The 14,221-nt window shown below is 39.1% G+C and overlaps 1 long non-coding RNA gene across 1 annotated transcript in view; it reads right to left on the bottom strand.

Annotated features, from left to right (window-relative positions):
* Positions 1-256: 256 nt before the first annotated feature.
* LOC109273408 (uncharacterized) overlaps positions 257-14,221 on the bottom strand; it is a 145,767-nt gene continuing 131,802 nt past the window's right edge. Inside the window, exon 3 of the long non-coding RNA XR_002083032.2 lies at positions 257-328. This is a non-coding gene — a long non-coding RNA (uncharacterized LOC109273408). The remainder of the gene's footprint in view (positions 329-14,221) is intronic.

Raw genomic sequence — 14,221 nt, 5'->3', positions numbered from 1 at the left:
GGAGGATTCAAAGTTGTGTGAAAAGGTGGCGCAGAGGGGAGTGGAGGTGAGAATACAGAGAGTGAGTTTTCTGGGAGTCACCGGCGTGGGGTGGCGGTACTGAAAAATGATCCGATGAGCGAATCAAAAGAGTGCCAACCCGAACAGGGAGGTGTCGAATTTAACTTGCCCTTAGCCTGGGTTTTTGGTCTTTTGTTTGGTACACTAGCGATTTACGATACAATTTTGTCTTTTAAAATTAGGTAAATTGGTACTCACCAGAGTCTCAATGTAATTATGCTTTTCAAACTTTCTGAAGCTGAAGAACTCTTTTATGTGGGTCTTCTTCCTGGAATGCAAACACTGGATAAGATCTAATAGCTCAGGAGCAGGCAGGAATGAATCGCGTCCTAGGAACTCATTTGTCTTAGAAGAGCCGCCCCCCCGCCCCCCCAGCGATTCCTCTGCAAGTCACTGTTTTTTCTGAGTTTCAAATACACAGATATATTAACCCTGCCTTAATAAAGGCAGGCCCTTTCAATTATTCAATTATTCAGCCAACAAATATTTATTGAGTGTTTACTATGTACTTCTTACCAAGCCAGGTACAGAAGAAACAAGGTAAAATAAGACAAGCATGGTCTCTGCTCACTGTTGGGAAATCTAATACATGCAAAGAAATAAAACAACAACAACAACAACAACAACAACAACAAACAACAACAACAACCCAACAAAATCAAACACAAATATATTGATCAAGAGCACTGAAGGCAAAGAATAATTAGCATTACTCAAGTAATTTATGACCCTAATGGACATTGAGCCCACATGCCGCAAGCCTGAAGTCATTCAGTTAATGGTGTCTTTCTGAGCTCTCATTCTGTAGAAAACACTGTGTCAGATACTGTGAATAATTGTCAAGAATGTCCAAGATATTCAGCTCTCAAACGTTATAATGTTATCTTTCTCCCCCAAGAACCCAAGATGGAACATATACGGCAGAAGATTTGTAATCAATTAAAGAGATGTAATATACGTAACATATACAGAGACCTCATTTCCTCATTTTATATTATACATGTTTTGCCGCACTGTTGGTTGTAAGGCGTATCATTTGAAATGCACGATTTAAAGGAATCCTGCTGTGATGCCTTTTTTCTAAGAGGAGGAGAATCTTTTTAGTGTGGATACATTCCTGTAACTACTTTGTTCTCCAAGTCTGAATTTTGGTCAGTGGGGTTTCCTGAATAGGACTGAATGGACAGATGTGTGTGCAGACGTGTATCAAGTCTCTTAGTGAGTCCGAGTAACCAAACAGGCAGGCAATGCAAATTGACCCTGTCAGGGAGTTTTTTAGGCAGAACCGACTCTGCACCCGGTGGTCAGCGAGGGTCACTTTCTCCTGGACTTTGCATATTCCCCATGCTACCAACAAGCCCCACACCAAGGACAAGTCATTCTGAGTTAGCGGCAGGGAGTAAGCAGGAATGGAGAGAAGGAAATCAATATCATCATCAGTGTTGTTTAACATTTCTTTGTTAAGCTTTGCAGCCTAACAAATATTTTACAACTCTTTTGTTCCCTAGTCTGGTTAACCAAGAAACAAATCCGGAAGGCGAGGAGCTCTGTTCTCAAGCTTCTGGGAGGGAACTTACTGTTCTCCTTAACCAATTAAAGGCCATTAAAATCATGTGGTTTTCCCATAAGGCTCTAATTTAAATAGATAGAAGCCAGGATGTTCCTACTGGAGGCACTCCTTATTTCTTTCATTTATGTAGGGATGGCACAAATATCATCCCCGTGGGGAGAGATACAGCTGGATGGAAGAATGGTGTGTGTTGAAATGGAAAAGAAGGTTGTTTGCAAGGCGGGAGCCTCCTCTGCCCCGTGGCCTTTCCCCACTGCCTCTTTCCATCCAGGGCAGCACTCAGTAGGGCCAAGAGTCAGTCGTCTGACGGGCTGGTGGCCCCCAGTCATTCTTCCTAGTATATATAATATGAATGGACAGAAGGGTTTCTCATGGGACACTGGTCTCCAAAGAAGCAAACACAGCTTGTTTAATAGATAGGTATAGCTTAGCGGTAAATTGCAAAAAAGCATAAAATTAATCTTTCTTAAGGCAGAGCCCCTGAAGTTAAACAGATAGGGCAGCTACCGTGTACCTCGGTAAACTGAGACCCAGTTTCAGATCTTCGTAAAAGTGCCTACATGACTTTTGGATGAACCTCTTCTGAAGACGGTTCAGAAGCTTGCATTTAATTCTCGATGTGTAAATCTGTCTTAACAGTTCCCTGGGAAAGGGCTGTCAGTGTTTCTCTGGTGGCGGCCCTCAGACTCTTCTCCAGTTCGGGTTTGCCAGGAGAGGAGGGCATACGAGGAGTCTCAGGCTCTAGAAACCAAACCCCACTCTCCCCGCGTTTGTTAGGATTCGACGCTTCTGCTGACGACCAGCCAGGCTAATTTGAGAGTTATTGTGGGCAGGAACCGAAGAAATTAGCAAGCCCTAGTTCCACAGTAAAATGAGTCAAGGAGAGGAAAGAAAGGCAACTGTATAGTAAATTACATCAAGCAGCGTATAGTTTTTGAGGCCTGACACACTGTTTGAATATCTGCTTTGCCATTTAACTTTGTGACTCTGGGTAAACCTCTTTAACCTCCTGGAGCCTTATTTTCATGGGATTGCTGTGAAATTTTATTGAAACACGCATATATAAAGCGCTGAAAGCAGGAGCGGGCACAAGAGTCGCTGTTCTAGACATATTGATTTCCCCATCCTTTTACTTTCTTTTCGGTTTTCTGCCGAATTCAGACACTCATGCTGTTTTAACCTTTTAACCTAAAATGTCTACCGACAAGACAGAACTCTAATTAGCGAGGGGAAAATAAGACCAAAGCTGAGGCGATCACGTTCAATGTTATTTGGGTACAGGGTGTGCTACAGTAAGTCCATGGGGTTCGTGCATTCTCCATTTGCTTCTTGCCCAGGTGTAGAAAACGAAATTATCATTTGGAAGCATTAATGGATAATGGAAAACACCGTTGTCGTTGCAAAGCTTCTCTCGCAGTAAGTCCTGTCAACGTGTAGGAGTTTTACTTCACAACACGACCACGCTTAACACGCGCTAATCGTGAAAAACCACCAATACCCCTATGATTGAAAGCATTGTACATTCTTTATTTCCAAATCGATTTGAGCCAAGCTAAATCCTAGACCCACAGTGTGAAACAAAAATAATGTGTGGCAAGCAACAGTTTTTCCTAAGCTCCAATAACTCAAATATTTTCATTAAAATACACAGCACCCTAGACTCACTTGATGCCTGGAAAGTGCATTTATTTTTTCCTCTTTATTTTTAAACAAAGCAAGGAGCTCAAAACATCAGAAATAATGAAAGCAGCATATTTTTATTGCTCTGTTCTTACAAGAACTGATTTTTAATGAAATTTAGTTTAAAACAAAAAAAATCTCGTTCCCTTGTTGAACCTTTTTGCGTGGCGCATTCCAGCCTGGGGCTATCTTTTATTGGCCAAGTTATAAACCCCAGAAAAGGGGTTTTATAGTGGAAATGCTGACAGAACCCGCGTAGTGCTACTGGGTGCCTCTCTAATTAGTCTGAAATCCTGAAAGCTGAATTCCATAATATGTGGCCTGTACTGTAGCAAGATTACAGTGTGGGCCAAACCCCCAAGCTTAACTGGGCGTTTCATGCACAATCAGGGCTTCGTATAGACGACGGTGGAGCCTTTTACAGTTGTAAAATGCCAGTACTTGTAAGCAAGAGGAATCTTTATTGGTCCTCTTACTGATTTAAATGTTAAATAGGGCTGTTTGGATATTTTTTTGATGATGGAGGAGTCCCCCGCATGCCTTCCATACTTTGCAGACAGTGAGGTTCTACCTAGGCCCGGACAGTCGAATTTCTAGGGATTCGTTGTAGCGCTTATTTAAACGTCTTCCATAAAGCCAACTTTGACTTGTGTTCAAGCGTTTGGGGCCAATGTTGACAGGGAAACATCAGGCCGGGGCCCTCAGGTGAGTAAACAACAGAACACATGAAGCTTTACACGCACCTACAGGTCTCCCATTTTGGCTTGCCGCCCTCTCTCCCCTGCCCCCACCCTGACTTGCCTCGTCTGGGCCCCCCGTTTGCCTGGAACGATGACAGGCGCTCCCACTCTCTGGGTACAGGTCTGATGAACCTATTTCTCCTGCAGCTGCAGAACCTAGCGGAAAGATTCCCTCAGCTATGGTGCTCTGGCCTGGCCTGACGCCGGGGAGGCTTTTTCCCCGTGAAGGAAAAACAAAAGCATCAGCTTCAGTCGACAAGGGAGGGGACGTTAGGCAGGCCACAGCTTGTGAAATAGGCCTCCCCCTTCCTCAAGCGGGACCTTGATTTCCCTCTTATTTCTCCTTCATCTTTCGGTTGGTTGGGTTCCTTCCACCGTGGATTTCAGTTTCCTGACGTGCTCTGCCATGTTCAAGAGGTTAGGGGACACACACTGAATAAGGCCCCTCAGCTCTCAGTGATTGTCCGAGGGGTGCAAGTAAGAGACTTCGATGACAAAGGAAAGGGCTGTGATAGCAAAATGTCTGAAAGACTAGAGGTTCTCAGAAGTAACATCCTGAACTGCCACCCAGGTGCCTTTTGGCTCAAGGCTTTAGCTGTGAGGCATAGCGCTGGTCACGTGGAAAACTTAGAGAACATTCATTGAGACTGTGACAACCGGACTGTCTTTCTCCTAGTACTCCATCCCTTGGCACAGTATTTTTGATCCAGAAATCACTCCTTAGCAATTTTCAGGGCGTATAGTATAAGAAGACAGCAAATATCTGTGATAGAAATGACCTCCTTAAAGTGACCATAAAAGCAATAGCAAACACTTTTTTTTCTTTTTTGTCCTTTTTTTGGTTAGGTGAGGTGCATGGGGATGTTAGTATGTTTACACTCAGCTAACACAGTTTCAATATGATTTTAAAAATCAATTATGTATTAATTATAAATATATAACTAAATTACGTAATACTTGCATACATATATAAATCGGACGTGTCATAGGAGAAAAACATTTCAGAGAAAAGTCATAAATTTGATCAGCAAAAAATGACGTTGGCCTTTTTCTCTCCTTTTTTTCCTTCTGTGAGAGAGTGACTTCCAGTATGACCCAACGATTAGTCTTCTTAAGATTTCCATGAATATAATTTGGCAAACTATTCATCTTGGATTTCTCCAGGTCCATTGTGATGACAAATATTTTGCTCATTGTTACACCATGGGTTAAACCATGTCTACTGCTTTGGGGTTGAGAAAATACATGATCATTCTGCCTGCAGTCCAGCAAGCTGGTCACAAAGTAGATGATCACCTCCTGGGGTGTGGGGATGTTGGAATGTTGTGTGGAGGGGAGAGAGAGAAAGAACCTCAAAGCAAGCCCTTGAGATTATTTATGCAACCATATTTGCCCGATTGAAAAGGCATTCTAATAAAGAAAACCTTGAGTGAGATAAATGACAGAGGACCAGTCACCTGTCTAGGATTCAGCCGATTAGACATACGGCAAAGTGCTGAGGCTCCCGGAAAGGCACTGGAGCATGGGCACACCAGTGGACTCATTCTCCGGGAGCAAACTGCAGGTGGAAACAGTTTACTGAAAAAGAGGGCAGACAAAACTTGACAGGCTGATTTTCTTAAAGTTTGCATGAAAGATAAAAATCAAAAATAGTCAAGGCACATTTGAAAAAGATTAGAAGGGAGAATTCATCCTAGAAGACATCAAAGCTTCTTACAGAGTTACAGTAATTAAGACATTGGGGTATTGATTAAAAGACAGACAAATAGGCCAATGAAACAGAATAGAAAGCCCCAAAATAGACATATGGGCATTTAGCAGTTGGCAGAGATAGAATGAGATTTCAGTGGCATGACAATTTAAAAAACGTTGCTTGGACAAATAGATATATAAGAGAAATGTAAATTTCTTATCTCATACTATATACAAAAATACATGTAAGATGTGTGATAAGGAAAAAAAATTAAACTTTTTGGATTAAATGTGGAAAATATCTATGTAAAATGGGATAGAGAAGGATTTGTTAAATAAAAAGTATAAACCATGATGGAGGAGATTGATGAATTAGACTACATTAACTGTAAACTTAGAAATGAGCTGTGGAATAGATATTTGCAATACATTTAACTGATATAAGATTTGACTGTGTATGTGTGTGTGTGTGTGTGTGTGTGTGTGTGTGTGTGTGTGTACATGTATAAGCATTTATTTTAAGTGCTGGCCCTGTAAATCAGCCAACCCTCTGGAGAGAATCTGGCAATATCTACAACAGTTAAAGTCAAGCATATTCTGTAGCCCAGCAATTCCTCGTCTAACTTAATACAGTAAAGAACTTTTGTTTGTGTATACAGGGAGTCACGTGTAAGACTATTCAGCACATTATGACGTGGCAAAGAATTGGAAACAAGATAAATGTCTATCAGTTATACACGAAATAGAAAAATAAATTGTAAAATCATTAAATGGAATAACATTGCATAGTGGTTAAAATGAATGAATTAGATAGCTCTGCATGTATATCTATGGGTACATCTCAAAAACATATGGTTGATTAAAAAAGAAATTTGCAAAGAATATGTACAATATATATACACTTTGAAACTATTAATAACAATTGGAAAAATTCACTAGGTATTTCTATTTATGTGTGTGTGTGTGTGTGTGTGTGTGTGTATATATATATATATTAGTATAATGATAAAGTTATGAGGGCTGTATTACATCTTTCACATAGTGGTTTCCTCTAGGCAGCAAACAGGGAGAATAGTTAAATCTATATAGCTTTATAAGTTTTATAAGATTTTCTATTTGTATTTTGAATCTTATCCTCTTAATATTTTCATTTTATGTATAAGTTACATAACGTACACTGTTATTCATGTAGTAAAACACAAATATTCTTAATATTTAGGTAATCATGTTATGCAGTCATATGCAATAATCTCACACAAAATGTTTTCGAAGTACCTCTTCCAATTACATGGAAACAACTCTCTATACTAGTAAATCATTTTCTTCCATATCATTTATTTAACTACTACCCTTTTTTGTTAGATTTTTTTGTGATATTTTAAATAACGTGTTTCTTTCTGATGATAAAAATAATACATATTCACTATAGAAAATACAAAAACTAGAAAGACATTTTAAATTGCTCATAATCCCATCACTCAAAGAAAATCAAGACTAATATGTTTGTGTGTGTTCTCCCATTCTTGTGTGTTTGTACATTTGGAGTATACAGACTATAATTCTAACTTTGGAAATACTGTTAAAAACTAGCATGTACAGTTTTGCCTTTTTTTTTAAACTTAGCAGTTTATCATCAGCATTTCTCCATATCATTAAGTATTCTTTAAAAACTTAACATTTAATGGTTGTACAGTTTCCATCAAGTAGATTGACCATAAGTTGTTTAACCAGGCCTATACTGTTGGGCACTGATGATATTTCCAATTGGTTACTATCATAAATAGCACTGTAATAAACATTCTCATATAGAAATTGTGGTGAGCCTTGGTGATTATGTCCTCATAATAGAATTTGGGTCCAAGGATAAGAATTTTTTTAAGGCTCTAAATACACATTGCCAAATTGTTTCCCAGAAAGAATCAGACGATGTTTTTACCCTTACACATAAATGATACGGGGATATATAAAAGACATTAAAAGTTTTATTCTCATATAATCTGTGGGCGTATATTAATTCATGGAATGAATGTGTCCCTGTATTTGATAGCAGAATCTATGCTAGTGATTTAATTTGCCTTGAAATCCATGAATAAAAGTAGATGTTATAAGAATAAAATGTTTTCTTAATTGATACATTGGTTATCTAACATGATAAATGTCCTTTTAAGGCACACTGGAAACTAAAAGAGAAAAAATTGACCGTTACTTTTGTGGGTAAAAAAAATGAATAAATCTGGAAATGCTATAAATTTATATGTAAATTATTAAGGGTGCCTCAAAAAATAGAGAGAAAATATACTTGGAAGAGGAAAAGATTCAATGCTTTTTAAATAATATGTACCATAATTGGAGCTTATTTATAAAACATTTTCATTATTAAAACCAAAACATATGGTTGTTTTTCATGAGAGTTGGCAAGTGTTTTTATTGCTTTATAAAAAATTATTGAATTATGCTCTATAAATCTAATCGGCATATAGATTTTTAATGGTATATATTCTCTTTCATTAACTTAGAGCTGTTTTCCATAAATACCAAATACTGGTTAAAGCTCAGACTGAGGGCGTACAAGGTTAAATCTAGGTGTTTAAAATTTAGATAAATCAAATTTTGAAATATAATTTTAGAACATGTTCTAGATCCTTTAGGATTTTTATGGCAGGCTAATTTGGGTGATTTCTAAAGGAATGCTTTATTCCAACTTCCGCTTTGAATATAAATACCCACAGAAAAACAAAGACTTGGGGATGTTAAGTAGTTTTTAATTTCAGAAGTCAATAAAGGTCAGAGCTCTCTGGCCACAAAAATGAGTTGTTTCCTGAGTTCATTCTTTTTAACATCCACACAGACGTAAAATCTCGCAGATATTTTTTGCCAGTCTCAACCCAAGAAGGAAGAATCTCATGGACATAAAGACAAAAACTGTCACGACTGCCCCTTAGAACGTGAAAACGAACCAAAGTGAAATGGTTAAATTTTGTTGAAGTTTGGAATTCAGTTCCCAAACTGAATTCAACTCAGGAGGTGCAGTCTATGAAAATAGTCTTTGTCTGTGTGTGTCACTTTCTGCCTTTCCAGAATGGGTTCTGAACTCCTCCACAGATCAATGCAGCCACCCACTGGGTGACTGAGGCATGAGGGCTCATAGGCAGGAGGGGAGGGATTAGACAGTGGATGGGGAGGGAAGCATGGTTCTTCTCCTTGGAGCTCCTAATCCCAGCTGCCAGGTCCTATCAGTGTGTGTCACAAATGTTCCAGGGGTAAAATAAGGATATTGTAATTACTGAGTTTAAATCATGATGACTTTTACGGTTGAGAGAGAGAGAGAGAGAGAGAGAGAGAGAGAGAGAGAAGTTAAAAGAACACATTTTATCGGTCTCTGTGTTGCTTTAGAACTGGGAAGTTAGGTTATTTTCAGTTGCAGTCGTTCTTGAAACAGAAAAGCTGTATTGGTTTGCATATATGGTCAATTGTCTAAAAGAACAGACTGTGGGGTTAACCAGATATAAGAACTAAATTTCATTGTTCATTATAGACGCCAACAAGTTGTTCCTAGACATTTTATTCTATTGTAGTACATTCACTGTACCTCTGTGTGCACATGTGGAAACTAATTTGAATATGCATATTTAGTGGCAATAAAATATGCCCTTTATGCATATTTGTAAAAGTATTAGACTATATGCTTCCATGCTTTCCCTTTGGTTCCTTATTGTCTGTGAAATTAGACAATATTTGTTCTCTACGCATAAAACTCATTGTCAGTATCTACAGTTTCTAAATGCTCATTTTCTTCTTTAAAAGTTACCATAATATCTAAAACATATATGGAGTTTTAAAAATGCTATGTCGAAAATTACAACGGGGAAGTTCCTTTTTGTGGAAAAAAACAACAACAAGTTTTAGGCAGACCCAAAAATGAATTCTTAGCTGTTGAATCCAAACTCCCAATATACCAAACAATAGTAAGAGTAGGTGGAGAAGTCCAGATTTCTTTTTTTCCAGAAACAAACTATAATTTGGTTTCTTTAGGATGATGATTAACTCATTAATCAGTATATACTGATTGCTTATAATGTGCCCAATATGTACAAGTAAGACAAAGGGCTATGAGCCACAGTTTTGTGCATAAAAGGAGTGCTAATTGATTGGGGGACCTTAGAGCCCAGGGGAAAATGAGACCAAAAGATGACAGCCTTCTTTCGAATCCGATAGTGCCATAGGGACTTGTTCAGCTAATGATGTCTTCTCAGGCCACTTGGGTCCATTGTATTGATCATTAAGTGAACTAGCTCAAACAGTTAGGCATGCAGAAGACACAGCTAATACGTCCTCAACAGAGTGGCTGTGACTTGAGTGCTAGCAAGGAGTGGGGAGGCAATAGCCCGATGGTCAAGGGCTTTGGCACTGGAGTTAGACTAGAAACAAGTCCACGCGCTTCACTGCTGTCCTAGCCATATACCTTGGGTAAGTGACCTAAACACCCTGAACCACAGATTCCCCATCTGTAAGTTGAGGTGTCTCCCTCATAGTGTTGCCGTAAGGACTAGAGGAGAGGTGCATGAGAACGCCTAGGACGTAAATATCACATTTCCCTGAGTCTAAGATCTTATTGGTTGGACAATGCACCCTTGGGGGAATAGCAGCTTTGGAGACAAAAGAAGCAACATTAAGTACAGACATGAAAATGAAAACTGCAAATAGCATACACTTCCGTACTTCCCTCTTATTCATACTCTTAAGTTTACAACTTAGCTCTCTCCATATTGAGATAAAAAGCCTCTTAAATCACTTTCGCTAATCACCAGTTTTGTGTATATAGCGAGACAGTGACACGTGGCTTTCTAGAGTTGACACTTGTGACCTTGATCTTGTTAGCACCTTTAGGACTAAAAATACAATTTTTGATGGCTATGGAAGAAAACCATGTTTTCACCTGCATGTCCTGTTTGGTTAAACATGCAGCATTTTCTGCTTAGCTAAAAGAAGTTTTAAGTAGCTTTTCTTGAAAGTCAGATGGAATCTCCTGACAGATTGGTATCTGGTGCTTGAGACACCCTTAGGATACTTGAATGGGCCACAGCAGCCTCTCTTAGTTTTGGTCGTTCTTAAAGGCAACTGTTAGATTTGGCGAGTTTGATCCCCTCTAGTCATATTGCCAAGCACAAGACAAGCATTCTTCTGTGTCCCCAATAACTTTTACTGCATCACAATGTCATCTCTTAAAAAGATATTTTCAGGACAGTTCAAGACCCGTTTGAATACAGTTCATCCACTTGTGATGCTATCAATGTAAATCACTTAATTGAGATGATAATCAGGTAACCAAATACTTCCTAAGCAAGCCTGATTGCACACACACCCCTGCAAGGAAACTACTTGCCCAGAAGCCAGGAGTTTTCTTCTGACATCAACTATAAGATTCCCCCCTCCTCCCCCAAAATGCTAAAATGTTCCTCTTAAAGGGAAGGAAGTGGGTAGAGATCAGGCAGAGAAGGAAAAGGCCTTCTAGGAAGAAGAGGCAGCATATACAAAAACATAGAGAAGGGGATGTTGGAACAGTTCAACATGGGGGGAGCATAGGATGTTGCTGGGAAATCACAATGGATCAGAAGCTCGAACACATTTGTTAAGACAGTGGCTTGCCACTCATGGTAATTTGGGATGCAGCAGTCTGAGAATCCATAAAAAGTTTCCTAGCAAAAAAGTGACACGGGAAGCAGTTATGGTCCTTGTCAAAGTCATGGTCACAGATGGGGACTCTGGGCCAGAGAGCCTCAGATAGCTTGTCCCCACGGCCAAGAAGCTACCCAGGCTATTGTGACAAGTCTCTGTCTCCTCCCACTCATCTATGATTAAGTTTGGCAGGGAAGATTTAGAAATAGGCCAAGTAACTCAGAATCAGAGAACGAAAAGTAAGCCAGTAGGCCTTAGGCGAGGGATAAAGAAACATTTAGAGAGGTAGAATTGCAGCATTTAAGACAGTATTAAAGCATTTAGGTGTTAAATTTTCTCCTATTCCTTGTCACTGTCAGGTAGTATAAGTGTAGTTAACTAAAACATCTTGCACTGTAAAAAAACACCTAGATGAAGATTCACATGGAGCACAGATATGCCCTTCCTCAGATCTCACCCTTGGTGTAAGCAAAATGGTGGCACTCATGCTAACCTAGTCCAGCCACCCCAGTCCAGTATGGTGTGCTTGGTGCAGCCACAGAGCCTGGCTAGAAGGAGACATGTCCACTGAACTTGCCTTGTGGTTGTAACCTTGTTTCAATGGTATAAACGTCTTACCTTCCAACATTCCCAACATTCCAATTCCAGTTCTCATCACAGAAGAGAATTTGTAGCCTGATATGTACAGTTACATGCCATGTGAGGAGTTAACCTATAGAATCCGGGCAGGTCTCAGTGATGAGCAAAGTTTTAAAACCCAAGATGGAAAAGAAAAGAACATTAACGCAACTGGTTTTCAAGATGACACTGGCTTTGCTCACTTATCCAAGGAACCCTGGATTCCATGTCAGGAACATTTTCTGTTCCCCGCCGGAGACAATGACTTTGGAATGAAGATGTTTTTCGTATATGTGAATTCATAAGGTCACCCAGAGTACCAATAAGAACAAATACATTTACAGCATGCTGGGATTTTCCCTGAATTTTACAACCTTTGGATATAGCAGAGCTCTATCTTAGTGTAGTGTTGGGTCAGAAAACATATTTAATATTTAAGCAAATACATAAGTGTAATGAAGCATTGACATACATATCTTCTGAAATTTATTCATAACATGAAACCACGATGACTTCTATTTTCACTCTTTGCTAAGCCATTTGTTCTTTATTCTAGAAATATAAACCAATGACACAATCATAAATATAGAGGCTTTATGGAGACGGAGACCTCAAAGCCAAGAAATGAAAGGGGGTAACACCTCTTCAACATTGCTGAAGAAGCAATGATGAAATTGTGATTTGCTATTTGAAGCGGAGACAATGGAATGACAAACAGAAGAGGTTAAAGAATAAAACAAGAGGCTGTAGAACACCAGAATCTTTACAAAAAAACACGTTCAGCTCATATAGATATAGCCATATAGTTCCTGAAGGCATCATATTAGAGAATGCTTATGGAAGTGCTCAGAAACAATAAAGCATTATACAAATATGTGATTATTTATATCACTATTACAGTTTAAAATAAGAAAGAGAAAATATTTCGTAGCTGATGTGCTGTGTATGAGGCATGTTCCACTCACATGTCACTTAGGATCTAACTTAGACTGATCCTTCAGTGCTCCACGGAACCTTTTCAATCTTCTTATTTGTTTTCATGGTTTATGGATTTCTAATTATTACGACTTCTATCATCTATCCCTGAGAAAGACAAAGGCCTAAAATTCCGACGTGACATGAGGTGCATTTTCAAGATGAAAAAAGAAAAAGCAACAGGAATATAGGAGAGAAAAACAGTGCTGGGAACAGAAAACTAAAATTCAGAGTAATTTATCCTTCAATGAATTCAATCAGCACATTTCTATTGGGCTACACGTCAGACATTGTTAGGACCTAGGAATCCAGAAATGAAAAGACAGGAAGTTAAATGTTTACTGTTGTCTTGAGTTCCTTGAAGGAAAGGGATACTTATGTGAAGCGGATAGAATTGACTACGACCACCTTCGAGTAACTTGAGTAATATGTTTTCTGGTAGAAGGGATTCTTACAGCTTCATGAGTGACTTCGAGATAGCCAGAGGTAATGTTGTCACATGAGACGTGATACGTTGGGTCACTGGTCAAATGGTTGATCAGGTGTCAGTAGCAGTACGTAGGTATAATTTTATAGGCTTTTTTCTCCATCATGTCAAAAAATACACAGTATTGAGAGATGCACAGCATCATTTATTTTGAAAAATGGACAACTCCTACCCTAGTCAATGAACTGAAGGAGTGGCATCAGGAATTTAATGGTGGCTTACTGGAGGACGAGGTGATATGACAGAAGTCATTCATTTATGAGAGTCACAGAACAAATGGGGAGTGGAAAGCTGTTGTCACTGGTCTAGGGTTGTGAAACATACTTAATACAGCCAAGCTGCGTTGATAACAGTTAAGGAACACTCACCTGGAAATTGATTTATAAATTTGGGAAAGAAGATTTTACTCAGCCAAGTTGTGAATATCAAATGTTGTCAAATTCCTGTCTGGGTAGCTGAGTTTCAGAAAGGCAACTATAAGGGGCAAAGAGCCTTGTATAGAGGGAGTACATGGTCGTCTAGGAGATGGTTGATGGATTGGCATCCACAATGACATAGAATGGCATTCATTACCTTGCTGGATTTACGTGGCCCAGAGGCTGATTCTCAGTTTCACAAGTATAAAAACTTGATTTTTACTGGCACACCAAGAATGGATTTAATCTCTCAGGACTAAGCTCATGGTAACCAAGCTCATGAGACTGATGTATAAAACCACAACTT

The sequence above is a fragment of the Panthera pardus genome, unplaced genomic scaffold (assembly GCF_024362965.1).
Source record: "Panthera pardus isolate Hobbes unplaced genomic scaffold, ASM2436296v1 HiC_scaffold_10, whole genome shotgun sequence".
Classification (NCBI taxonomy): Eukaryota; Metazoa; Chordata; class Mammalia; order Carnivora; family Felidae; genus Panthera; species Panthera pardus.
This window is presented reverse-complemented; position numbering and strand designations above follow the sequence as displayed.